General features: G+C 37.2%; 2 non-coding genes and 1 pseudogene across 2 annotated transcripts; 2 read left to right on the top strand and 1 right to left on the bottom strand.

The window, feature by feature from the left end:
* The window catches only part of LOC148549056 (uncharacterized), a 55,834-nt pseudogene that overhangs the window by 5,722 nt on the left and 24,028 nt on the right, over positions 1 to 26,084 (top strand).
* LOC148549058 (small nucleolar RNA R71) lies at positions 5,774 to 5,881 on the bottom strand. The gene has a single exon (XR_015897115.1). It is a non-coding gene; the product is annotated as a small nucleolar RNA R71 (small nucleolar RNA).
* Positions 24,310 to 24,417, top strand: LOC148549057 (small nucleolar RNA R71). The gene has a single exon (XR_015898042.1). It is a non-coding gene; the product is annotated as a small nucleolar RNA R71 (small nucleolar RNA).

Genomic DNA, 26,084 nt, shown 5'->3' with positions numbered 1-26,084 from the left:
AAAGGTATTGTAGTTAGAAGGTGATTCATATTGGTGAAAATCTTGAGGTGGTGTATATGGAATTAGTGGTTCTTGGGAGTATTGGTGTTGGAAATGTGGTGGTTCTAGGTATGGTTCATATGGTTCATAAGGTGGTTGGTATGGTGGATATGGATTAGGATCGTATGGAGGTGAATGGTGGTATGCGGTTTGTGAGTAGGGTTGTTGAGGGCTATGTTGAGGGAATGGGTCATATATATGTGGTAGTTGTGGTTGACAACCACAATGAGGGTCACCACATCCATTAGATTGGTATGCATCATGGTATGGTTCTTGATCATAGTACATTGGTGGAGGTTATTGCCATGAAGGTTGATCAAATGCTTGAGCCTCCTCCCACCTTTGATTGTCCTATCGTTGATGTATATCCTCATTGTAGCTTCCATTCCCTACAACATAGTTAGAACCAAACTCATAGCCAAAAGGATGAGAATTCATAGTAGAAAAACAAAAACAAAAAGCAACAAGAAACAAAGAGATAAAATCTAACTACTAACTCAAAGAAGCAAACCAACAAAAGAGCAAACTATTCACAATATTAACATATGTACAATAACCAATAACAAGCACGCATTGTAATTCCCTGGCAATGGCACCAAAACTTTATGTAGTAGAACCCGTCGGTTAGGAATTTCTTCTCGGTTAGAGGAAATAACTTCGTTGCAAGTATAGTTCCAAACCGACAAATAACACTCAATCAAAGGTTAATTTTTGGTTGTCACAAGTCCAACCCAATAAAGATAACCGAGAGTATTAGTCCCAGGTTATTCTCCCTAGGAATTGCAATCGAGTGCCTAATTATTGGTTATGAAGTTCAAGGGGGTTGGGTTGATAAAAAGGGCAAGAAAATAAATGACAAGAAAAGTAAAGCAAACAAATAAAGAAAGCAATTAATAAAGAGATACATTCATGGCAAGTGAGAATATAGGCTTTCTATCCTAGTCATCAATCATAACACAATAATTAACAAGAGCTAATCCTATTTAGTCATCTCCAACATAAGAAGAAGGTATAATGTTATCTTCACTTGAGAGAAAGTCAAATAAGACTAGTTAATCTCAATCCAAAAGTCCTAATCAACTCACAAATTGGATTAGCAAGAGATTAGAGTCAATGGAAATAATATTAACTAATAACTCTAGATCACCAACATAAGTTGGGTATCAATAACTCAAGATTGTCTAATTTCTCTTTCCAAGCCAAGAATGCTCAAAAACTACTCTAACATCCTACCAAGCATTTTGTCAAACACTTGGAAGGTATAAGATAAAATCATGGTAAATTGCAAGGAAGAATAAAATCTACAACTACCCAATACAAGAAAAGTAAGATTAACAACTCAATTAAACAATAAAGGAACATATAACATAAATTGCATTAAATGAAAAGGGAAATTAACAAGAGTGCTCATAAACATAAAAGAGGCTCAAAGGAGAAATTAACAATAAAACTTAAGAGAACAAAGATATAGGAACAAGAACTTGTAAAACAAGATGAAAATAAGAGATTAAACCTAGATCTAAGAGAGATTAACCTAATTCTAACCTAATTCTAGAGAGAAGAGAGAACTTCTTGATTGAAAGGAATTTTGTCGGTATAGAATTTCACGAATGAAGTCTCGTTGCAAGTATAGTTTCTAAACCAACAAACAATCCTCAATCAAAATTTTGTTTGTCACAAGTACAAACCCCAATAAAAATAACCGAAGTATTCAAACCTCGGGTCGTCTCACAAGGAATTGCAATAAAGTGATCAATTATTGGCTATGAAGAAAAAGGGGGTTTGATTTTATAATTGACAAGAAAAGTAAACAACAAGAAAGTAAATGCCAAGAACTAATAAAAGAAAGGAAAAGACTCTTGGCTAAGTGATGAGCGGATAATTTATACGCTTTTTGGCATTGTTTTTAGTATGTTTTTAGTATGATTTAATTAGTTTTCATCATATTTTTATTAGTTTTTAATTAAAAATCACATTTCTGGACTTTACTATGAGTTTGTATGTTTTTCTGTGATTTCAGGTATTTTCTGGCTGAAATTGAGGGACCTGAGCAAAAATCAGATTCAGAGGTTGAAGAAGGACTGCAGATGCTGTTAGATTCTTACCTCCCTGCACTCAAAGTATATTTTCTGGAGCTACAGAACTCCAAATGGAGCGCTTCCAATTGCGTTGGAAAGTAGAAATCCAGGGCTTTCCATAAATATATAATAGTTTATACTTTGCCCGAGTTTAGATGACGCAAACAGGCGTTAAACACCAGTTCCATGTTGCAGTCTAGCGTTCAGCGCCAGAAACAAATTGCAAAGTGGAGTTCAACGCCAGAAACACATCACAAACTGGCGTTCAACTCCAAGAATGACCTCTCCACATGTAAACTTCAAGCTCAAACCAAGCACACACCAAGTGGGCCCTGGAAGTGGATTTCTGCATCATTTACTTATTTCTGTAAACCCTAGTAACTAGTTCAGTATAAATAGGACTTTTTACTATTGTATTTACATCTTTGGAACATCTTTAGTTTCATCTTTAGATCACGTTTGGGGGCTGGCCTCTCGGCCATGCCTGGACCTTATCACTTATGTATTTTCAACGGTAGAGTTTCTACACACCATAGATTAAGGTGTGGAGCTCTACTGTTCCTCAAAGATTAATGCAAAGTACTACTGTTTTTCTATTCAATTCAACTTATTCCGCTTCTAAGATATTCATTCGCACTTCAACATGAATGTGATGATCGTGACAAAGTCATCATCATTCCCCTATGAACGCGTGCCTGACAACCACTTCCGTTCTACCTTCGATTGAATGGATATCTCTTGGATATCTAATACAGGGGACCGAGTCCGAGTTATTAGCGTCTTCGTGGTATAAGTTAGAACCCATGGATGGCCATTCCTGAGATCCAGAAAGTCTAAACCTTGTCTGTGATATTCTGAGTAGGATCTGGGAAGGGATGGCTGTGACGAGCTTCAAACTCGCGAGTGCTGGGCGTAGTGACAGATGCAAAAGGATAGTAAATCCTATTCCAGTATGATCGAGAACCGATAGATGATTAGCCATGCAGTGACAGCGCATTGGACCATTTTCACAGGAGGATGGGATGTAGCCATTGACAACGGTGATGCCCTAAATAAAGCTTGCCATGGAAAGGAGTAGGATTGATTGGATGAAGACAGCAGGAAAGTAGAGATCAGAGGAACGAAAGCATCTTTATACGCTTATCTGAAATTCTCACCAATGAATTACATAAGTATTACTATCCTATTTTATATTTTATTTATTTTCATCCACTATAATTTCTTAATACAATTTAATCCTCCTGACTGAGATTTACAAGGTAACCATAGCTTGCTTCAAGCCGACAATCTCTGTGGGATCGACCCTTACTCACGTAAGGTTTATTACTTGGACGACCCTGTGCACTTGCTGGTTAGTTGTACGAAGTTGTGAAACAGATATAAGATCATGAACGTGCGTATTGAGTTTTTAGTGTCATTACCAGGGAATAGAATGATCACGATTTCGCACACCAAGTTTTTGGTGCCGTTGCCGGGGATTGTTCGAGTTTGGACAACTGACGGTTCATCTTGTTGCTCAGATTAGGTAATTTTATTTTAATTTTAAGCTTTTTATTTCTTATTTTCAAAAAATACAAAAAAATAATTTCTTCTTTTTTTGTTTTTTCCAATTAGTTTTTGAAAAATAAAAAAAATTAACAAAATCATAAAATCAAAAATAATTTAATGTTTCTTGTTTGAGTCTAGAGTCAAGATTTAAGTTTGGTGTCAATTGCATCTTTTTAATTTTCTAAAAATTATTTTCGAAAATTCATGCATTGCATTCTTCATGATCTTCAAGTTGTTCTTGGCCAGTCTTCTTGTTTGATCTTCATATTTTCTTGTTTTGTGTCTTTCCTTGTTTTTCATATGCATTCTTGAATTATTAATGTCTAAAGAATAAAAAATTTTAAGTTTAGTGTCTTGCATGTTTATCTTTTCTTAAAAATTTTCAAAACTAAGTTCTTGGTGTTCATCTTGACATTCAAAGTGTTCTTGGTGTTCATCTTGACATTCATAGTGTTCTTGCATGCATCACATGTTTTGATCCAAAAAATTTTCATGCATTGAGTCAATTTTGTGTTTTTCTCTTTCATCATTAAAAATTCAAAAATCAAAAAATATATTTCCCTTTTTCACTCATAAATTTTCGAAAATTTGAGTTGACTTTTTCAAAACTTTTTAAAATTTAGTTGTTTTTTATGAGTCAAATCAAATTTTCAATTTGAAAATCCTATCTTTTTCAAAATCTTTTTCAAAAATCAAATCTTTTTTATTTTTTCTTATTTATTTTTGAAAATTATAAAAATATTTTTCAAAAATCTTTTTCTTAATTCTATCTCATAATTTCGAAAATATTACTAACAATTAATGTGATTGATTCAAAAATGTAAAGTTTGTTACTTGCCTAATAAGAAAGGTTCAATATTTAAATTTTAAAATCAAGTCTTTTTGTTTCTTGTTAGTCAAGTAATCAACTTTAATTTTCAAAATCAAATCTTTTTAAATTTCTTTTTCAAACCTTTTTCAAAATAATTTTCAATCATATCTTTTTCAATTTCAATCATATCTTTTTCGAAATCAAATTTAAAATCCTTTCTAACTTCTTTTCTAACTTCCTATCTTTTCAAAATTTGACTTTCAAATCTTTTTCAATCAATCTTATCTTTTTGTTTCAATCACATCTTTTTTCAATCCTATCTTTCCAAAATTTGATTTTCAAAATCTCTTAACCACTTAACTTTTTGTTTGATTCTTATCTTTTTCAAAACTACCCAACTAACTTTCTACCTTTAATTTTCGAAAATCCCTCCTTTTTTTTCAAAATTCCTTTTTAATTAACTAATTGTTTTAAATTTTAATTTTTAATTTAATTTCAAACTTTGATTTTCAAAATTTAACTTTAATTTTTAATTTTTATTTTAATTAATTTTCGAAATTCTCTCACCTCTCATCTCCTTCTATTTATTTATTCATCTACTAACACTTCTCTTCCACCCAAAAATTTGAACCCTTCTCCTCCTTTGAGTTCGAATTCTTCTCTTCTTCATTCTTTTTCTTCTTTTCTTCTAGTCACACAAGGGAACCTCTATACTGTGGTAAAAAGGATCCCTATTATTATTTTCTGTTCCCTTATTTTTCATATGAGCAGGAGCAAGGACAAGAACATTCTTGTTGAAGCAGATCCTGAACCTGAAAGGACTCTGAAAAGGAAACTAAGAGAAGCTAAAATACAACAATCCAGAGACAACCTTACAGAAATTTTCGAAAAGGAAGAGGAGATGGCAACCGAAAATAATAATAATGCAAGGAGGATGCTTGGTGACTTTACTGCACCTAATTCCAATTTACATGGAAGAAGCATCTCCATCCCTGCCATTGGAGCAAACAACTTTAAGCTGAAACCTCAATTAGTTTCTCTGATGCAGCAGAACTGCAAATTTCATGGACTTTCATCTGAAGATCCTTTTCAGTTCTTAACTGAATTCTTGCAGATCTGTGATACTGTTAAGACCAATGGGGTTGATCCTGAGGTCTACAGGCTTATGCTTTTTCTGTTTGCTGTAAGAGATAGAGCTAGAGTATGGTTAGATTCTCAACCCAAAGATAGCCTGAACTCTTGGGATAAGCTAGTCACGGCTTTCTTAGCCAAGTTCTTTCCTCCTCAAAAGCTTAGTAAGCTTAGAGTGGATGTCCAAACCTTCAGACAGAAAGAAGGTGAATCCTTCTATGAAGCTTGGGAGAGGTACAAGCAACTGACCAAAAAGTGTCCTTCTGACATGCTTTCAGAATGGACCATTCTGGATATATTCTATGATGGTCTGTTTGAGTTATCAAAGATGTCACTGGACCATTCTGCAAGTAGATCCATTCAGCTAAAGAAAATGCCTGCAGAAGCTCAAGAACTCATTGACATGGTTGCTAATAACTAGTTCATGTACACTTCTAAAAGGAATCCTGTGAATAATGGGACGCCTATGAAGAAGGGAGTTCTTGAAATTGACACTCTGAATGCTATATTGGCTCAGAATAAAATATTGACTCAGCAAGTCAATATGATTTCTCAGAGTCTGAATGGAATGCAAGCTGCATCTAACAGTACTCAAGAGGCACCTTCTGAAGAAGAAGCTTATGATCCTGAGAGCCCTGCAATAGCAGAGGTAAATTATATGGGTGAACCTTATGGAAACACCTATAACTCCTCATGGAGAAATCACCCAAATTTCTCATGGAAGGATCAACAAAAGCCTCAACAAGACTTTACTAATGGTGGAAGAAACAGGTTTAACAATAGTAAACCTTTTCCATCATCCACTCAGCAACAGACAGAGAATTCTGAGCAGAATCCATCTAGCTTGGCAAATTTAGTCTCTGATCTATCTAAGGCCACTGTGAGTTTCATGAATGAAACAAGGTCCTCCATTAGAAATTTAGAAGCACAAGTGGGCCAGCTAAGTAAAAGGATCACTGAAATCCCTCCTAGTACTCTCCCAAGCAATACAGAAGAAAATCCAAAAGGAGAGTGCAAGGCCATTGAAATGACCATCATGGCCGAAACCACAAAAGAGGAGGAGGACGTGAATCCCAGTGAGGAAGACCTCCTGGGACGTCCAGAGATCAATAAGGAGTTTCCCTCTGAGGAACCAAAGGAATCTGAGGCTCATCTAGAGACCATAGAGATTCCATAGAACCTCCTTATGCCATTCATGAGCTCTGATGAGTATTCTTCTTCTGAAGAGAATGAAGATGTTACTGAAGAGTAAGTTGCCAAGTACCTTGGTGCAATCATGAAGCTGAATGCCAAATTATTTGGTAATGAGACTTGGGAAGATGAACCTCCCTTGCTCACTAATGAACTGAGTGATCTGAATCAACTGAGATTGCCTCAGAAGAAACAGGATCCTGGAAAGTTCTTAATACCTTGTACCATAGGCACTATGACCTTTGAGAAGGCTCTATGTGACCTTGGGTCAGGGATAAACCTCATGCCACTCTCTGTAATGGAGAAACTGGGAATCTTTGAAGTGCAAGCTGCCAGAATCTTATTAGAGATGGCAGACAACTCAAGAAAATAGGCTTATGGACAAGTAGAGGACGTGCTAGTAAAGGTTGAAGGCCTTTACATCGCTGCTGATTTCATAATCCTAGACACTGGGAAGGAAGAGGATGAATCTATCATCCTTGAAAGACCCTTCCTAGCCACAGCAAGAGCTGTGATTGATGTGGACAGAGGAGAATTGATCCTTCAACTGAATGAGGATAACCTTTTGTTTAAAACTCAAGGATCTCCTTCTACACCCATGGAGAGGAAGCATGAAAAGCTTCTCTCAGTACAGAGTCAAACAAAGCCCCCACAATCAAACTCTAAGTTTAGTGTTGGGAGGCCTCAGCCAAACTCTAAGTTTGGTGTTGAACTCCCATATCCAAACTCTAAGTTTGGTGTTGGGAGTCTAAAAAAATTGACATGATCACCTATGTGGCTCAGTGAGAGCCCACTGTCAAGCTATTGACATTAAAAGAAGCGCTTGTTGGGAGGCAACCCAATGTTATTTAATATATTTTATTTTATTTTCTCTTTGTTATTTCATGATCTACTAGGTTGATGATCATGTGGAGTCACAAAAACTACAAAAAAAAATTCAAAAACAGAATGAAAAAACAGCATTGAAAATAGAACACCCTGGAGGAAGGGCTTATTGGCATTTAAACGCCAGTAAGGAGCATCTGGCTGGTGTTTAACGCCAGAACAGAGCATGAAACTGGCGTTAAATGCCAGAAACAAGCATAGAACTAGCGTTCAATGCCAGAAACATGCTGCATCTGGGTGTTGAATGCCCAGAACAAGCATCAATTCAGCGTTTAAATGCCAGAATTGCATGCAAAGGCATTTTACATGCCTAATTGGTGCAGGGATGCAAATCTTTGACACCTCAGGATCTGTGGACCCCACAGAATCTCCACCTACCTCCACTCATATTCTTCACTCTTCTCAACACTCACCATTCCCAATAAACACCCTTCCCCAAAACCCTTCACCAATCACCTCAATCTTTCTTCCCTATTACCCCTTCACCACTCACATCCATCCACTCTTCCCCATAAACCCCACCTACCTTCAAAATTCAAAATCACTTTCCCACCCAAAACCCACCCCATATGGCCGAACCTACTCCCTCTCCCCTCGCTATATAAACACCTCAATCCCTCCTTCATTTTCACACAACACAACCCTATCTTCTTTACCTTGGCCGAATACACCCCGCTCCCTCTCCTCCATTTTTCTTCTTCTTCTACTTCTTTCTCTTTTCTTTTGCTCGAAGACGAGCAACCATTTTAAGTTTGGTGTGGTAAAAGCATTGCTTTTTGTTTTTCCATAACCATTTATGGTACCTAAGGCCAGAGAAACCTCTAGAAAGAGGAAAGGGAAGGCAATCGCTTCCACCTCTGAGTCATGGGAGATAGAGAGATTCATCTCTAAGGTTCATCAAGACCACTTCTATGAAGTTGTGGCCAAGAAGAAAGTGATTCCTGAGGTTCATTTCAAACTCAAAAAGAATGAGTATCCGGAGATCCGACTTGAAATCCAAAGAAGAGGTTGGGAAGTTCTAACCAACCCCATTCAACAAGTTGGGATCTTAATGGTTCAAGAGTTCTATGCAAACGCATGGGTTACCAGGAACCATGATCAAAGTGTGAACCCGAACCCAAAGAATTGGCTCACCATGGTTCGGGGAAAATACTTAGATTTCAGTCCAGAAAATGTAAGGCTGGCGTTCAACTTGCCAATGATGGAAGAGAACGCACGCCCCTACACTAGAAGAGTCAACTTTGATCAAAGGTTGGACCAAGTCCTCATGGACATATGTGTGGAAGGAGCTCAATGGAAAATTGACTCAAAGGGCAAGCCGGTTCAACTAAGAAGGCTTGACCTCAAACCAGTAGCTAGAGGATGGTTGGAGTTCATTCAACGCTCAATCATTCCTACTAGCAACCGGTCTGAAGTTACTATAGACTGGGCCATCATGATCCATAGTATCATGATTGGGGAGGAAGTGGAAGTTCATGAGATTATACCTCAAGAACTCTACAAGGTGGCTGACAAGACCTCTACTTTGGCAAGGTTAGCCTTTCCTCACCTCATTTGCCACCTCTGCAATTCGGCTAGAATTGACATAGAGGGAGACATCCTCATTGAAGAGGATAAGCCCATCACTAAAAAAAAGATGGAGCAAACAAGAGAGCATGGACCTCAACATGAGCATGAGGAAATTACTCACCATGAAATCCCTGAGATGCCTCAAGGGATGCACTTTCCTTCACAAAATTGTTGGGAACAAATCAACACTTCCCTAAGTGAATTAAGTTCCAACATGGGATAATTAAGGGTGGAACATCAAGAGCACTCCATCATCCTCCATGAAATTAGAGAAGATCAAAGAGATATGAGGGAGGAGCAAGAAAGACAAGAAAGAGACATAGAGGAGCTCAAAAGCACTATTGGTTCTTCAAGAAGAGGAAGACGCCACCCTCACTAAGGTGGACTCATTCCTTAATCTCCTTGTTTATTTATTTTCCTGTTTTTCGATTTTTATGCTTTATGTTTGTTTATGTTTTTGTCTTCATGATCACTAGTATTTAAGTGTCTATGCCTTAAAGTTATGAATGTCCTATGAATCCATCACCTCTCTTGAATGAAAAATGTTTTAATTACAAAAGAACAAGAAGTACATGGTTTCGAATTCATCCTTGAAACTAGTTTAATTATTTTGATGTGGTGACAATACTTTTTGTTTTCTGAATGAATGCTTGAATAGTACATATGTCTTTTGAAGTTGTTGTTTAAGAATGTTAAATATGTTGGCTCTTGAAAGAATGATGAACAGGAGAAATTTTATTTGATAATCTGAAAAATCATAAAAATGATTCTTGAAGCAAGAAAAAGCAGTGAATACAGAAAGCTTGCGAAAAAAAATGGCGAAAAAAAAATAGAAAAAAAAAGAGAAAAAAAAAGCAAGCAGAAAAAGCCAAAAGCTCTTAAAACCAAGAGGCAAGAGCAAAAAGCCAATAACCCTTAAAACCAAAAGGCAAGGGTAATAAAAAGGATCCAAGGCTTTGAGCATCAGTGGATAGGAGGGCCTAAAGGAATAAAATCCTGGCCTAAGCAGCTAAACCAAGCTGTCCCTAACCATGTGCTTGTGGCGTGAAGGTGTCAAGTGAAAACTTGAGACTGAGCGGTTAAAGTCAAGGTCCAAAGCAAAAGAAGAGTGTGCTTAAGAACCCTGGACACCTCTAATTGGGGACTTTAGCAAAGCTGAGTCACAATCTGAAAAGGTTCACCTAGTTATGTGTCTGTGGCATTTATGTATCAGGTGGTAATACTGGAAAACAAAGTGCTTAGGGCCACGGCCAAGACTCATAAAGTAGCTGTGTTCAAGAATCAACATACTGAACTAGGAGAATCAATAACACTATCTGAATTCTAAGTTCCTATAGATGCTAATCATTCTGAACTTCAATGGAGGAAGTGAGATGCCAAAACTATTCAAGAGGCAAAAAGCTACAAAGTCCCACTCATCTGATTGAAGCTATGTTTCATTGATATTTTAGAATTTATAGTATATTCTCTTCTTTTTATCCTATTTGATTTTCAGTTGCTTGGGGACAAGCAACAATTTAAGTTTGGTGTTGTGATGAGCGGATAATTTATACGCTTTTTGGCATTATTTTTAGTATGTTTTTAGTATGATTTAATTAGTTTTCACTATATTTTTATTAGTTTTTAATTAAAAATCACATTTCTGGAATTTACTATGAGTTTGTGTGTTTTTCTATGATTTCAGGTATTTTCTGGCTGAAATTGAGGGATTCAGAGGTTGAAGAAGGACTGCAGATGCTGTTGGATTCTGACCTCCCTGCACTCAAAGTGGATTTTCTGGAGCTACAGAACTCCAAATGGTGCGACTCCAATTGCGTTGGAAAGTAGACATCCAGGGCTTTCCAGCAATATAATAGTCCATACTTTTCCCGGGTTTAGATTATGCAAACTGGCGTTAAACGCCAGTTCCATGTTGCAGTCTGGCGTTCAGCGCCAGAAATAAGTTGCAAAGTGGAGTTCAACGCCAGAAACACGTCACAAACTGGTGTTCAACTCCAAGAATGACCTTTCCACGTGTAAAATTCAAGCTCAGCCCAAGCACACACCAAGTGGGCCCCGGAAGTGGATTTCTGCATCATTTACTTATTACTGTAAACCCTAGTAACTAGTTCAGTATAAATAGGAATTTTTACTATTGTATTTACATCTTTGGAACATCTTTAGTTTCATCTTTAGATCACGTTTGGGGGCTGGCCTCTCGGCCATGCCTGGACCTTATCACTTATGTATTTTCAACGGTAGAGTTTCTACACACCATAGATTAAGGTGTGGAGCTCTGCTGTTCCTCAAAGATTAATGCAAAATACTACTGTTTTTCTATTCAATTCAACTTATTCCGCTTCTAAGATATTCATTCGCACTTCAACATGAATGTGATGATCCTGACAAAGTCATCATCATTCCCCTATGAATGCGTGCCTGACAACCACTTCCGTTCTACCTTCGGTTGAATGGATATCTCTTGGATATCTAATACAGGGGACCGAGTCCGAGTTATTAGCGTCTTCGTGGTATAAGTTACAACCCATGGATGGCCATTCCTGAGATCTAGAAAGTCTAAACCTTGTCTGTGGTATTCTGAGTAGGATCTGGGAAGGGATGGCTGTGACGAGCTTCAAACTCGCGAGTGCTGGGCGTAGTGACAGACGCAAAAGGATAGTAAATCCTATTCCAGTATGATCGAGAACTGACAGATGATTAGCCATGCAGTGACAGCGCATTGGACCATTTTCACAGGAGGATGGGATGTAGCCATTGACAACGGTGATGCCCTACATAAAGCTTGCCATGGAAAGGAGTAGGATTGATTGGATGAAGATAGCAGAAAAGCAGAGATCAGAGGAACGAAAGCATCTCTATACTCTTATCTGAAATTCTCACCAATGAATTACATAAGTATCACTATCCTATTTTATATTTTATTTATTTTCATCTACTATAATTTCTTAATACAATTTAATCCGCCTGACTGAGATTTACAAGGTGACCATAGCTTGCTTTAAGCCAACAATCTCTGTGGGATCGACCCTTACTCACGTAAGGTTTATTACTTGGACGACCCAGTGCACTTGCTGGTTAGTTGTACGAAGTTGTGAAACAGATATAAGATCATGAACGTGCGTATTGAGTTTTTAGCATCGTTACCAAGGAATGGAATGATCACGATTTCGCACACCACTAAGCATAGGAATTTGAGATCACCATCCTTGTCAACAAACCATATATTGACGATTATGAAGGACTAACCTATTAAGTCTACCTCTATGCTTGAAGTTAGTATAATATCAACCTCAAAGCATTAAGTATGTCAAATAGGCTTGATCAACATCAATCTATATGTCCTAACCTAGCTACTAATTAACTTACTAGTAGGCTAGAGTCAATGGTTATCAAATTGACCACATAAGGTTCTCAAATCACCAATTCAATGAGACCCAATGACTCAAGGTCACCCAATTCCCTTAGTCTAGGCCAAGAGTAAAGAAAACTACACAATAACTAGAGGAAACATTCTATCAAACACCTAGAGTGCAAGAAAAGTAAACATTACCAAATGCAAGAATTAAAGAAGCCCATAACTAACATAAGCAAGAAATCAACAATAACAATGAAGATAAACATGAAAGAGACATGGAAACATAAAATTGTATTAAGAGAAAATAGAATTCAACAATGGTTCATCAACATAAAAGAGAGCAACATAAGAAATTAACAAGAGAAGTAAGTAAACTAAAATGCTAGAACAAATAAAAGTAAAAGGAAAACTAAAATGAAACAAGATTAAAATCTAGATAAAAAAGGAAATGGAATTAAGAACCCAAAATCTAGAGAGAGGAGAGAGCCGAAAACAAGGAATTGAATATCAAACCCTCACCGGAAGTGTATCCGCTCTACTCGCTCAAGTGTATAGGGTTGATCACTCAATTCTCTTCTAATCATGCTTTCTAAGATTTGTTTTTCATTTAACAATCAACAATTATTCAATGCATGCATTCATTTATCATGAGAACTTATTCATAGGTTGTAATGGGGCTAGGGTAAAGGTAAAGGATGCATATGGTCAAGTGAGCTTGAAATTTGAATCTTTGATTAACCTAAGCTCTCACCAAATACATATAACAACCTATACAATTCTAATACAATGCCTAGCTACCCATGATTCCCACTTTTTTCACATACTCATGCATTCTCTTTAATTCACATTCCATATGCATTGTTATTGTTACTTTACTTTGGGGTATTTTTGTCCCCTTTTTATTGCGTTTTTTTCTATATATTTTTGTTTCTTTTATTTTTCTATTTTTTTTTCTACATTTTTTTACACACATTTTTTTTCACAACAAAGTACATACAAACGTATCAATGCATATGGTTTTACATATTTAATGCATAAGCACGTACCCAATCCCATGATTTTCAATAAAAATACAAAATACACTTTTACCTCAACCAATGTCCCAAGTTTTTTATACCCAAATGATATACACCTTCACTAGCCTAAGCTAATCAATGATCCAAATTAAGGGACATTTATTGTTTTTCACTTAGGGGTAGTGGTGTGCTGACATTAAGAACAAAAGGGATTCAATAAGCTCAAAATTGGCTAAGAATGGTTGATAAAAGGTAGGCTATTTGGGTAAGTGAGCTAAATGAAATGATGGCCTCAATCATATAAATACATGTATACATGGAATAATGGACATAAAGAATCAAACAAATCAAAGATTACAATCATAGAAAGAGAATAATACACACAAGAATGAAAATAAGTGGTTATAAGATGTAACCACGCAATTGGGCTAAAAACTCGCATGCTTGTGTTCTTAGCTCAAAAACCATGTTCCAAAATAAATTCTTCAAGCAAGTTCAGCAAAAATTTTTTTCAAATTGGTAGGGTGTCCTAAAACAATTTTTCTTGGAAAAAGAAATCATCACCCTAACCAAGTAGTCCTAACATAAAAAAAAGTGGTAAAATATGTACAAATTTTAACTATCATGCAACTTATCATGCAATGCAACAACTAATCTAACAAAGACAAAAATTGAAAAATTGGTGTTGAAAAAGAAAATTGTTGCCCATGGAGATCGGTTGAACGACCTCCCCACACTTGAAGATTGCACCGTCCTCGGTGCATGCAAAGAAGAGCAAGGTGGACGGGTTGCTACAATTGATGAGCTCCTTCAAAAGGTTGTGCAGGTGAACTTGTTTGTTGTCCCATTTTGAAGCTTTTCATTTGCCTCTTTTGATGGCCAACCTAAAAGGAAAGAAAAAGAAAGAAAATTAAGCCTACAACAAACATATCAAAGCAATAGAACATAGGCGGGGGCTAATGCCAAATAAGAGTAGGGTTCTCACTACATGTTAGTTACGCATGTAAGTAAGAGAGCAATATAGGCAAAGGGCATATCGATGATGCGTGAGTATTTTTTCTATCTTTTCCTAGTGAATTTGTATTTAATTTGTTGAGTTTAATCAAGAATTAATTATCTTTTAGTCACTATGGATGCTACTTTGAGTCGTGTGCAATTCTATTTATTTTAGGTAGCATTCGGCTGGATTTGATAAGATTTTCCGTAGAAAAAGAGAAGAAGGCGAATGATGCTGTCAACCTTGACCTCTCTACACTCAAACCTGAATAACTCGAGCTACAGATATCCAATGGATGTGATTTCAGTGGCGCTGGAAATCTAACTTCTAGAACTTTCCAACGATGTATAATAATTTATACTTCTTTTCCACAAAATCTGCCAAGGCTGCGCCTAACTTGAGATTTCTCAAGTTAGGCGCAAGGCTCAACAACAACACGCAAGTAATGCCCCTGCACTTCAAGTTAGGCGCATGATCACTCAAGTTAGGCACCTAGGAAAGCTTTGCATGCCAATTCTCACTGGCCACTCCAAGTTAGGTGTGCCCCAACTCAAGTTATGCGCAAGATCTTCAACCACCAAGTGGTCCCAGTGTCCAATTAAGGCCTTTCGAAGATTTATGTAGACTTCTGATTAAACCGTATTTTAACTAAAAATAGAAAAAAATATTATTTAGTTTTAGAAATTATAATTTACATTAATTAGGATTAAATATAAAAGGAAAATTAATCAGCCCTTATTCTCTTCTCGGGAACCTCATTCCGCACTTTACAGTTTACCTAAATCCTAGTTTTTCTCTCTGAACCGTGAGTAACTAAACCTCCATTATTAAGGTTAGGAGCTCTGTCTATTGTATGGATTGATACTATTATTTTTCTACTTTAATTCATGTACTGATTTATAATTCAAGAATTATTTTCGTTCTTTATCTTATGAATTTGGGTGGAACGGAAGTATGACCCTTGTTCTAATTGAGTTCTTGTATAACTTGGAAAAGCTCTTTACTTGAACAACAACTTGAAAATAATTTCTCCTAAACTTCTAATTATCTAGACTTAATGGGATACGTGATATATAATCCTTTTATATTTGGGTAATTAGAGTTTTTGTGGCACATAAACTAGAATTGAACTTCATCCTCCAATTGGAATTAAGTGACCACGGAATTGGCAGTTGATGAAAGTTAGAGTAGACTAAGAAGGTCTAAGGAATTAGGGCTTAGTCATATATAGTTTGCCATGAATTAAATCTTGCATGATTAAAAAAGTTAGTAAGGAAAGTCAATCTGGAAAATAGATATCTCTGAAGCCTTAACTGTTTCTCCATATATTATTCACAACTCTATTACTGCTTACTTTCTGATATTCTGAATTTACTGTTTAATGCATTTGAACTCAAAACATCATTTTCTATTTGTCTGACTAAGCCAATCAATCAATCATTGTTGCTTGATCCATCAATCCTCGTGGGATCGACCCTTATTCACCTGAGGTATTATTTGGCACGACCCGGTGCACTTGTCGGTTAGTTTGTGGATTTAAATTTCGTACCAAGTTTTTGGCGCCGTTGCCGGGGATTGACTGTGATTGACAACTATTCATTGTTTGATTGCTTAGATTAGATGTTTTTTCCTTTAATTAGTTTTTCTTTGGGTATCATTAAATTTTTTCCCCATTTATTTTCCCTTTTATTGTCTTCAGTTTCATTCACACCCATCCCCTGCATTTGTTTTGTTTTTACGTCCCTTTTTATTTTTTTATTTTCATATTCTTATATTAATTTTTTAGAAGCCTTTAGTTATTTTGTTCATTTTATTTTTGTTGTCCTGCTTATTGTGTTTCATATTACTTCGTTCCACTCATTACATGCATTTCATTTTTCTTTTATTTTATTAGTTCTATTTGCTTCTTAGCTTTAATTTTCAAATTTTGCATCAATTAGTTTTCTCTTAATTTCTGAAATTAAGTTTGGTGTCACTTGGTTATTTTATTTTAATCTTTCTGTTCTTTTCTTTTATATATTAAAAACAAAAAAAATCAAAATTTTCACTTTAATTTTATTTATAATTTTCTAACTTTTTGCTTTAATTAGTTAGTTGTTTATTTTATTTCTTTACACAGGTTACCTCACTGGAAATTCTCTACACTCTGACGTAGAGAATCCCACCTTTTCTTGTCTTCTGTCTATTTATGAGCAGGAATAGGGACAAGGAACCTCTATTAGACTTTGATCCTGAACCTGAAAGGACTTTGAGGCGGCGTTTGCAACAAGCAAGGCTCTACAAGGATGCAGAGTCCACTATGGATCATAATCATGCTGCTAATGCCAATGTGGCAAATCCAATTGGGAATGAAGAACCCAGAAGAGTGCTTGGCTCATACACTACTCCCAATACAGATCTTTAAAGAAAAAGTATTGTGGTGCCATCTATAGTTGCAAACAATTTTGAACTGAAGCCACAGCTAGTTACTCTTGTGCAACAGAATTGTCAATATCATGGACTCCTTCAGGAAGATCCAAATCAGTTTATTTCTAATTTTCTGCAGATTTGTGACACTGTAAAGACCAATGGAGTGAATCCTGAGGTATACAAACTCATGCTCTTTCCATTTACTGTGAGGGATAGAGCAAAGATGTGGTTAGATTCTTAACCCAAGGAGAGTCTAGATACTTGGGACAAGGTTGTCACTAGCTTTCTGACTAAATTTTTCCCACCTCAAAAGCTGACTAAGCTAAGGGTGGAGGTTCAGACTTTCAGATAGAAAGATGAAGTTTGAGAGAGATTCAAGCTACTTACTAGGCAGTGCCCTCCAGACATGTTCTCTAGATGGACTCAGCTGGATATCTTTTATGAGGGCTTATGTGAAATGTCCAAGATGCGCTTGGATAATTCTGCAGGTGGTTCTTTGCACATAAAGAAGACACCAGATGAGACTATTGAGCTTATCGAGTTGGTTGCTAATAACCAATACTTATATTCTTCCAATAGGAATCCTTTGCACTCTAAGACCTCTCAGAAGAGAGGCGTGTTGGAAGTGGAAGCTGTTAATGCTCTTCTTGCTCAGAACAAGCTTATGTCTCAGCAAATAAATCTACTTACTCAATAGTTGAGTGGAATGCAAGTTTTAGCTGTCAACACTCAGAATGCACCTCAAGATGTCCCTTATGACATGACAGGTAATTTTATGCAAAATAAAAATTATGATTATGCTCAATCTTCTTCTGAACAGGTCAATTACATGGGGAGTGCCCCTAGAAATCCCAATAATGATCCCTATTCTAAGACCTACAATCAGGGGTGGAGAAATCACCTAAATTTTGGGTGGAGAGAGCAACCTCAGATGCCACAAAATTTTAATAATAATTCTCCAAGTGGTTTTCAACAGAATAATTTTAATAACCACCAGTTTCAGTCATCTCAGCAAGCAACTTCTCAACCCCATCAAAACAATGATTTGGAAGCAATATTGGCAAGTTTTAGACAGGAAACCAGAGCATCAATCAAGAACTTGGAGATTCAGATGGGTCAATTAGCCACAAAAGTTAATAAAATTTATCATAGGACCACTAATAGCCTTCCTGGTAACACAATTCCAAATCCAAGAGAGGAATGCAACACTATCACCTTGATAAGTGGACAAGTGGCAAGTACGGAAGTACAAGTTAATGAGGAGCCAGTTGAAAAAGAAGCTCCAGAGGAGAAGAAGGAAGAAGTAGAGTACGTCCCTCCAAAGCGTGCGGACAACCTATTCCCAGACTCTCTTGATACTTATCCTACATTGCCAAAGGCTCCCGAGTACAAGCCTAAAATGCCATATCCTCAGAGACTTCAAAAGGAGACCAAGGACAAGCAGTTTTTAAAGTTCTTGGAAGTCTTCAGAAAGTTGCAAATCAATATTCCTTTTGTTGAGGTTTTGGAGCAAATGCCTCTCTATGTCAAGTTCATGAAGGAGCTGTTGTCAAAGAAGAAACCTTTAAAGGGAGATGAGATAGTGGTCCTGACTAAGGAATGTAGTGCCATTATTCAGAATCACTTACCAAGGAAGATGCCAGATCCAGGGAGCTTTCAAATTCCATACACCATTGGGGGCACAACCTTTGAAAAAGCGTTATGTGATCTGGGAGCAAGCATAAATCTAATGCCCTTATCTGTAATGAAGAAGCTACAAATCTAAGAGGCACAACCCACAAGGATAGCATTACAAATGGCAGACAAATCTCTAAAGCCTGCATATGGATTAGTGAAGAATATCTTAGTCAAAGTGGATAAGTTCTTCCTCCCAATAGATTTTGTGATACTTGACACGGGGGAGGATGAGAATGCCTCTATAATTCTAGGAAGGCCATTCCTAGCTGGTGCACGAAATTGTGATGTCCAGGCTCGAACAAATCCTGGTAATGGCTCCAAAGCTTGGTGCTCTGATCTTAATTCATAATTGTCACAACTTCGATACAACTAACCAGCAAGTGCACTGGGTCGTCCAAGTAATACCTTACGTGAGTAAGGGTCGAATCCCTCGGAGATTGTTGGTATGAAGCGAGCTATGGTCACCTTGCAAATCTCAGTCAGGCGGATTTAAACATGATACTTTATTAGATTAAAATAAACAATAAAAGGGATAGAGATACTTATGTAGATTCATTGGCAGGGATTTCAGATAAGCGAATGGAGATGATTTTCGTTCCTCTGAACCTCTGCTTTCCTGCTATCTTCATCCAATCAGTCTTACTCCTTTCCATGGCTGGCTGTATGCAAGGGCATCACCGTTGTCAGTGGCTACATCCCCTCCTCTTAGTGAATCATATGCTCACGCACCCTGTCACGGCACGGCTATTCATCTGTCGGTTCTCGATCATGCTGGAATAGGATTCACCCTCCTTTTGCGTCTGTCACTAACGCCCAGCACTCGCGAGTTTGAAGCTCATCACAGTCATTCAATCATTGAATCCTACTCAGAATACCACAGACAAGGTTTAGACCTTCCGGATTCTCTTGAATGCCGCCATCATTCTAGCTTACGCCACGAAGATTCCTGTTAGGAGATCTAAGAGATACTCATTCTAGCTTAATTCATGTAGAACAGAAGTGTTTGTCAGGCACGCGTTCATAAGGGAGAAGGATGATGAGCGTCACACATAATCATCACCTTCATCACGTTCTTGGGTGCGAATGGATATCTTAGAAGCGAAATAAGAAGAATTGAATAGAAAACAGTAGTACTTTGCATTAATCTTTGAGGAACAGCAGAGCTCCACACCTTAATCTATGGAGTGTTGAAACTCTACCGTTGAAAATACATAAGTGAAAGGTCCAGGCATGGCCGAGATGGCCAGCCCCCATGGTCTAAGAACAATGCATTCAAAGATGATCCTAAGATCCTAAGATGATCCAAAGATGGTCAAAAAGACTAGTAAAGGGTCCTATTTATAATAAACTAGCTACTAGGGTTTACATGAGTAAGTATTTGATGTATAAATCCACTTCCGGGGCCCACTTGGTATGTGTTTGGGCTGAGCTTAAGTGTTGCACGTGCAGAGGCCAATTGTGGAGTTGAACGCCAGTCTTTGTGCCAGTTTGGGCGTTCAACTCTGGTTTTAGATCCTTTTCTGGCGCTGGACGCCAGATTTGGGCAGAAGGCTGGCGTTGAACGCCAGTTTACGTCATCAATTCTTGGCCAAAGTATGGACTATTATATATTGCTGGAAAGCCCTGGATGTCTAATTTCCAACGCAATTGGAAGCGCGCCATTTCGAGTTCTGTAGCTCCAGAAAATCCACTTTGAGTGCAGGGAGGTCAGAATCCAACAGCATCAGCAGTCCTTTTTCAACCTCTGAATCTGATTTCTGCTCAAGTCCCTCAATTTCAGCCAGAAAATACCTGAAATCACAGAAAAACACACAAACTCATAGTAAAGTACAGAAATGTGAATTTAACATAAAATCTATTAAAAACATCCCTAAAAGTAACTAGATTCTACTAAAAACATACTAAAAACAATGCCAAAAAGCGTATAAATTATCCGCTCATCACAACACCAAACTTAAATTGTTGCTTGTCCCCAAGCAACTGAAAATCAAAATAGGATAAAAAGAATAGAACATACTATAAATTCCAAACTATCAATGAAACATAGCTTCAATCATATGAGCGGGACTTATAGCTTTTTGCCTCTTGAATAGTTTTGGCATCTCACTTTATCCATTGAGGTTCAGAATGATTGGCATCTATAGGAACTCAGAGTTCAGATAGTGTTATTGATTCTCCTAGTTCAGTATGATGATTCTTGAACACAGCTATTTTATGAGTCTTGGCCGTGGCCCTAAGCACTTTGTTTTCCAGTATTACCATCGGATACATAAATGCCACAGACACATAATCGGGTGAACCTTTTCAGATTGTGACTCAGCTTTGCTAAAGTCCCCAATTAGAGGTGTCCAGGGTTCTTAAGCACACTCTTTTTTTGCTTTGGACCTTGACTTTAACCGCTCAGTCTCAAGTTTTCACTTGACACCTACACGCCACAAGCACATGGTTAGGGACAGCTTGGTTTAGCCGCTTAGACCAGGATTTTATTCCTTTAGGCCCTCCTATCCACTGATGCTCAAAGCCTTGGGATCCTTTTTATTTGCCCTTGCCTTTTGGTTTTAAGGGTTATTGGCTTTTTGCTCTTGCCTCTTGGTTTTAAGAGCTTTTGGCTTTTTCTGCTTGCTTTTTCTTTCTATTTTTGTTTTTTTTTTTTTTTCGCCTATTTTTTTTTCTGCAAGCTTTGCTCTTTGCTGCTTTTTCTTGCTTCAAGAATCATTTTTATGATTTTTCAGATTATCAAATAACATGTCTCCTAGTCATCATTCTTTCAAGAGCCAACATATTTAACATTCTTAAACAACAACTTCAAAAGACATATGCACTGTTCAAGCATACATTCAGAAAACAAGAAGCATTATCACCACATCAATATAATTAAACTAAGTTCAAGGATAAATTCAAAACTCATGTACTTCTTGTTCTTTTGAATTAAAACAGTTTTTATTTTAAGAGAGGTGATGGATTCATAGGACATTTATAACTTTAAGACAGAGTTACTAACTACTAATGATCATGTAATGAAGACACAAACATAGATAAGCACATAACATAGAAAACGAAAAACAGAGAAAGTAAGAGCAAGGAATGAATCCACCTTAGTGATGATGGCGTTTCAATGATGTTCTTGGGCTCTTCTATGTCTCTTCCTTGCCTTTGCGGCTTGATTCCTAGTGATTTTTTTTTTTTTTGGGATTTCTATCCTCAGTTGCTTCTAATAATTATGTGGAGGGAGGTGCATCTCCTGAGGTATCTCAGGGATCTCTTGATTTGCAGCCACATGTTCTACCACTGAGCTATAGATCCTTTACATAATTGTTTTACCACACCAAACTTAGAATGTTGCTCGCCCTCGAGCAAAAGAAGAAGGAATAGATGAAGAAGAAGATGTGGAAAAAAAAACTAGGATTATGAGGAGGTAAGGTGGAGATCCTGTGGGGTTCACAGATCCTGAGGTGATCCTGTGGGGTCCACAGATCCTGAGGTGTCAAGGCATTTACATCCCTGCACCAAATTAGGCATGTAAAATGCCCTTGCACACAACTCTGGGCGTTCAGCGCCAGGTTGGTGCCCATTTTGGGCGTTCAACGCCCCTTTGCTGCCATTTCTGGCGTTGAACGCCAGAACCATGCTTGTTCTGGGCGTTCAGCGCCAGGATGCTCCCATTCTGGGCGTTCAGCGCCAGAACTATGCTCTGTTCTGGCGTTTGAACGCCAGACAGATGCTCCTCCAGGGTGTGATTTTCCTTCTTCTGTTTTTGATTCCGTTTTCAATTTTTATATTTATTTTGTAACTCCACATGATCATGAACCTAAGAAAACATGAAAAACAATAAAAATAAGAATTAGATAAACATTGGGTTGCCTCTCAACAAGCGCTTCTTTAATATCAATAGCTTGACAGTGAGCTCTCATGGAGCCTCACAGATGTGCAGAGCGTTGTTGAGACTCTCCAACACCAAACTTAGAGTTTGGATATGGGAGTTCAACACCAAACTTAGAGTTTGGTTGTGGCCTCCCAACACCAAACTTAGAGTTTGACTGTGGGGGCTCTGGTTGACTCTGCTTTGAGAGAAGCTTTTCAAGCTTCCTCTCCATGGTTGCAGAGGGAGATCCTTGAGTTTTGAATACAAGGGAGTTCTCATTCCATTGAAGGACTATTTCACCTCTGTCAACATCAATCACAGCTCTTGCTGTGGCCAGGAAAGGTCTTCCTAGGATGATGGATTCATCCTCTTCCTTTCCAGTATCCAGGACTATGAAATCAGCAGGGATGTAAAGGCCCTCAACCTTTACTAACACGTCCTCTATTTGTCCATAAGCCTGTCTTCTTGAGCTGTCTGCCATCTCTAATGAGATTTTAGCAGCTTGCACCCCATAGATTCCCAGTTTCTCTATTACATAGAGGGGCATGAGGTTTATTCCTGAACCAAGGTCACACAGAACCTTAAAGATCATGGTGCCTATGGTACATGGTATTATGAACTTTCCAGGATCCTGTCTCTTCTGAGGCAATGTCAGTTGATCCAGATCACTTAGTTCATTGATGAACAAGGGAGGTTCAACTTCCCAAGCATCAATGCCAAATAATTTGGCATTCAGCTTCATGATTGCACCAAGAAACTTGGCAGTTTGCTCTTCAGTAACATCCTCATTCTCTTCAGAAGAGGAATACTCATCAGAGCTCATGAAGGGCATAAGGAGGTTCAATGGAATCTCTATGGTCTCTAGATGAGCCTCAGAGTCCTTTGGTTCCTCAGAGGGAAGCTCCTTATTGATCACTGGATGTCCCAGGAGGTCTTCCTCCTTGGGATTCATGTCCTCTCCTCTCCTCACAGGTTCGGCCATGGCGCTTATGTCAATGGCCTTGCACTCTCCTTTTGGATTCTCTTCTGTATTGCTTGGGAGAGTACTAGGAGGGATTTCAGTGATCCTTTTACTCAGCTGGCCCACTTGTGCTTCCAAATTTCTAATGGAAGACCTTGTTTCATTCATGAAACTTACAGTGGCCTTAGATAGATCAGAGACTAGATTTGCTAAATTAGAAGCATTTTGTTCAGAGTTCTCTGTCTGTTGCTGAGTGGATGATGGAAAAGGTTTGCTATTGCTAAACCTGTTTCTTCCACCATCATTAAAGCCTTGTTGAGGCTTTTGATCCTTCCATGAGAAATTTGGATGATTTCTCCATGATGAGTTATAGGTGTTTCCATAAGGTTCACCTAAGTAGTTCACCTCTGCTATTGCAGGGTTCTCAGGATCATAGGCTTCTTCTTCAGGAGAAGCCTCTTGAGTACTGTTGGATGCAGCTTGCATTCCATTCAGACTCTGAGAAATCATATTGATTTGCTGAGTCAATATTTTATTCTGAGCCAATATGGCATTCAGAGTATCAACTTCAAGAACTCCCTTCTTTATAGGCGTCCCATTACACACAGGATTCCTTTCAGAAGTGTACATGAACTGGTTGTTAGCAACCATGTCAATGAGTTCTTGAGCTTCTGCAGGCGTTTTCTTTAGGTGAATGGATCCACCTGCAGAGGTGTCCAGTGACATCTTTGATAGCTCAGATAAACCATCATAGAATATATCCAGGATGGTCCATTCTGAAAGCATGTCAGAAGGACACTTTTTGGTCAACTATTTGTATCTTTCCCAAGCTTCATAGAGAGATTCACCTTCTTTCTGTCTGAAGGTTTGAACATCAGCTCTAAGCTTGCTCAGCTTTTGAGGAGGAAAGTACTTGGCTAAGAAAGCCGTGACCAGCTTATCCCAAGAGTTCAGGCTGTCTTTGGGTTGAGAATCCAACCATAATCTAGCTCTGTCTCTTACAGCAAAAGGGAAAAGCATGAGCCTGTAGACTTCAGGATCTATTCCATTAGTCTTAACAGTATCACATATCTGCAAGAATTCAGTTAAAAACTGAAAAGGATCTTCAGATGGAAGTCCATGAAACTTGCAGTTCTGCTGCATCAGAGAAACTAATTGAGGTTTCAGCTCAAAGTTGTTTGCTCCAATGGCAGGAATGGAGATGCTTCTTCCATGTAAATTGGAATTAGGTGCAGTAAAGTCACCAAGCATCTTCCTTACATTATTATTATTTTCGGCTGCCATCTCCTCTGCCTGTTCGAAAATTTCTGAAAGGTTATCTCTGGATTGTTGTATTTTAGCTTCTCTTAATTTTCTCTTCAGAGTCCTTTCAGGTTCTGGATCTGCTTCCACAAGAATGTTCTTATCCTTGCTCCTGCTCATATGACAAAGAAGAAGGCACAAAAAAATAATAATAATAATGGAGATCCCTTATACCACAGTATAGGGATCCCTGTGTGAGTGGAAGAAGAGGGGGAGACAAAGAATGTAATATAATGGAAGAAACACAACTGTGAGAATGGAAGAGATGTGAGATGAGATGTTAGGATATGAATGAATAAATAGAATAGGATGGGGGAGGTATAATTTTCGAAAATTATTTTGAAAAGGAGTTAGTGATTTTTGAAAATTGGTTTTTGAAAATTTGTTAGTATTTTTCGAAAAAATTTTTTTTTGAAATAAAAATAAAAATAAAAATAATTAGTTAATTAAAAAGAAATTTTTGAAAAAGGGGGAGATATTTTCGAAAATTAGAAAGAGAGAATTAGTTAGGTGGTTTTGAAAAAGTTAAGAAACAAACAAAAAAGTTAGTTAGTTAGTTGAAACAAATTTTGAAAAGATAAGAAGTTAGGAGGTTAGAAAAGATATTTTGAAAAGATATTTTTGAAAAAGATAAGATAAGAAGATATTTTTGAAAAGATATGATAGAAATTAGTTTTTGAAAAAGATTTGATTTTTAAAATCTCAATTAATGACTTGATTCATAAAAAAATCACAAGATATGATTCTAGAACTCAAAGTTTGAATCTTTCTTAACAAGTAAGTAACAAACTTCAAATTTTTGAATCAAAACATTAATTGATTATGTTATTTTCGAAAATTATGATATAAAATAAGAAAAAGATTTTTGAAAATTATTTTTGGAATTTTCGAAAATAACCATGAATTTTGAAAAAGATTTGATTTTTGAAAAAGATTTTGAAAAAGATAAGATTTTCAAATTGAAAATTTGATTTGACTCATGAGAAACAATTTGATTTTAAAAATTTTTGAAAAATTCAATCCAAATTTTCGAATTTGATGAGAGAAAAAGGGAAAGATATTTTTTTGATTTTTGAAATTTTTATGAAAAACATGAAAAATATGCAATGCATGAAATTTTTAGATCAAAACAATGAATGCATGCAAGAGTGCTATGAATGTCAAGATGAACACCAAGAACACTATGAAGATCATGATGAACATCAAGAACATATTTTTGAAAAATTTTTAATGCAAAGAAAACATGCAAGACA

This window comes from Arachis ipaensis, chromosome B8, assembly GCF_059453495.1.
Source record: "Arachis ipaensis isolate K30076 ecotype BB chromosome B8, ASM5945349v1, whole genome shotgun sequence".
Lineage (NCBI taxonomy): Eukaryota > Viridiplantae > Streptophyta > Magnoliopsida > Fabales > Fabaceae > Arachis > Arachis ipaensis.
The sequence above is the reverse complement of the archived record's forward strand: the minus strand, read 5'-3'. Positions and strand labels throughout refer to the sequence as shown.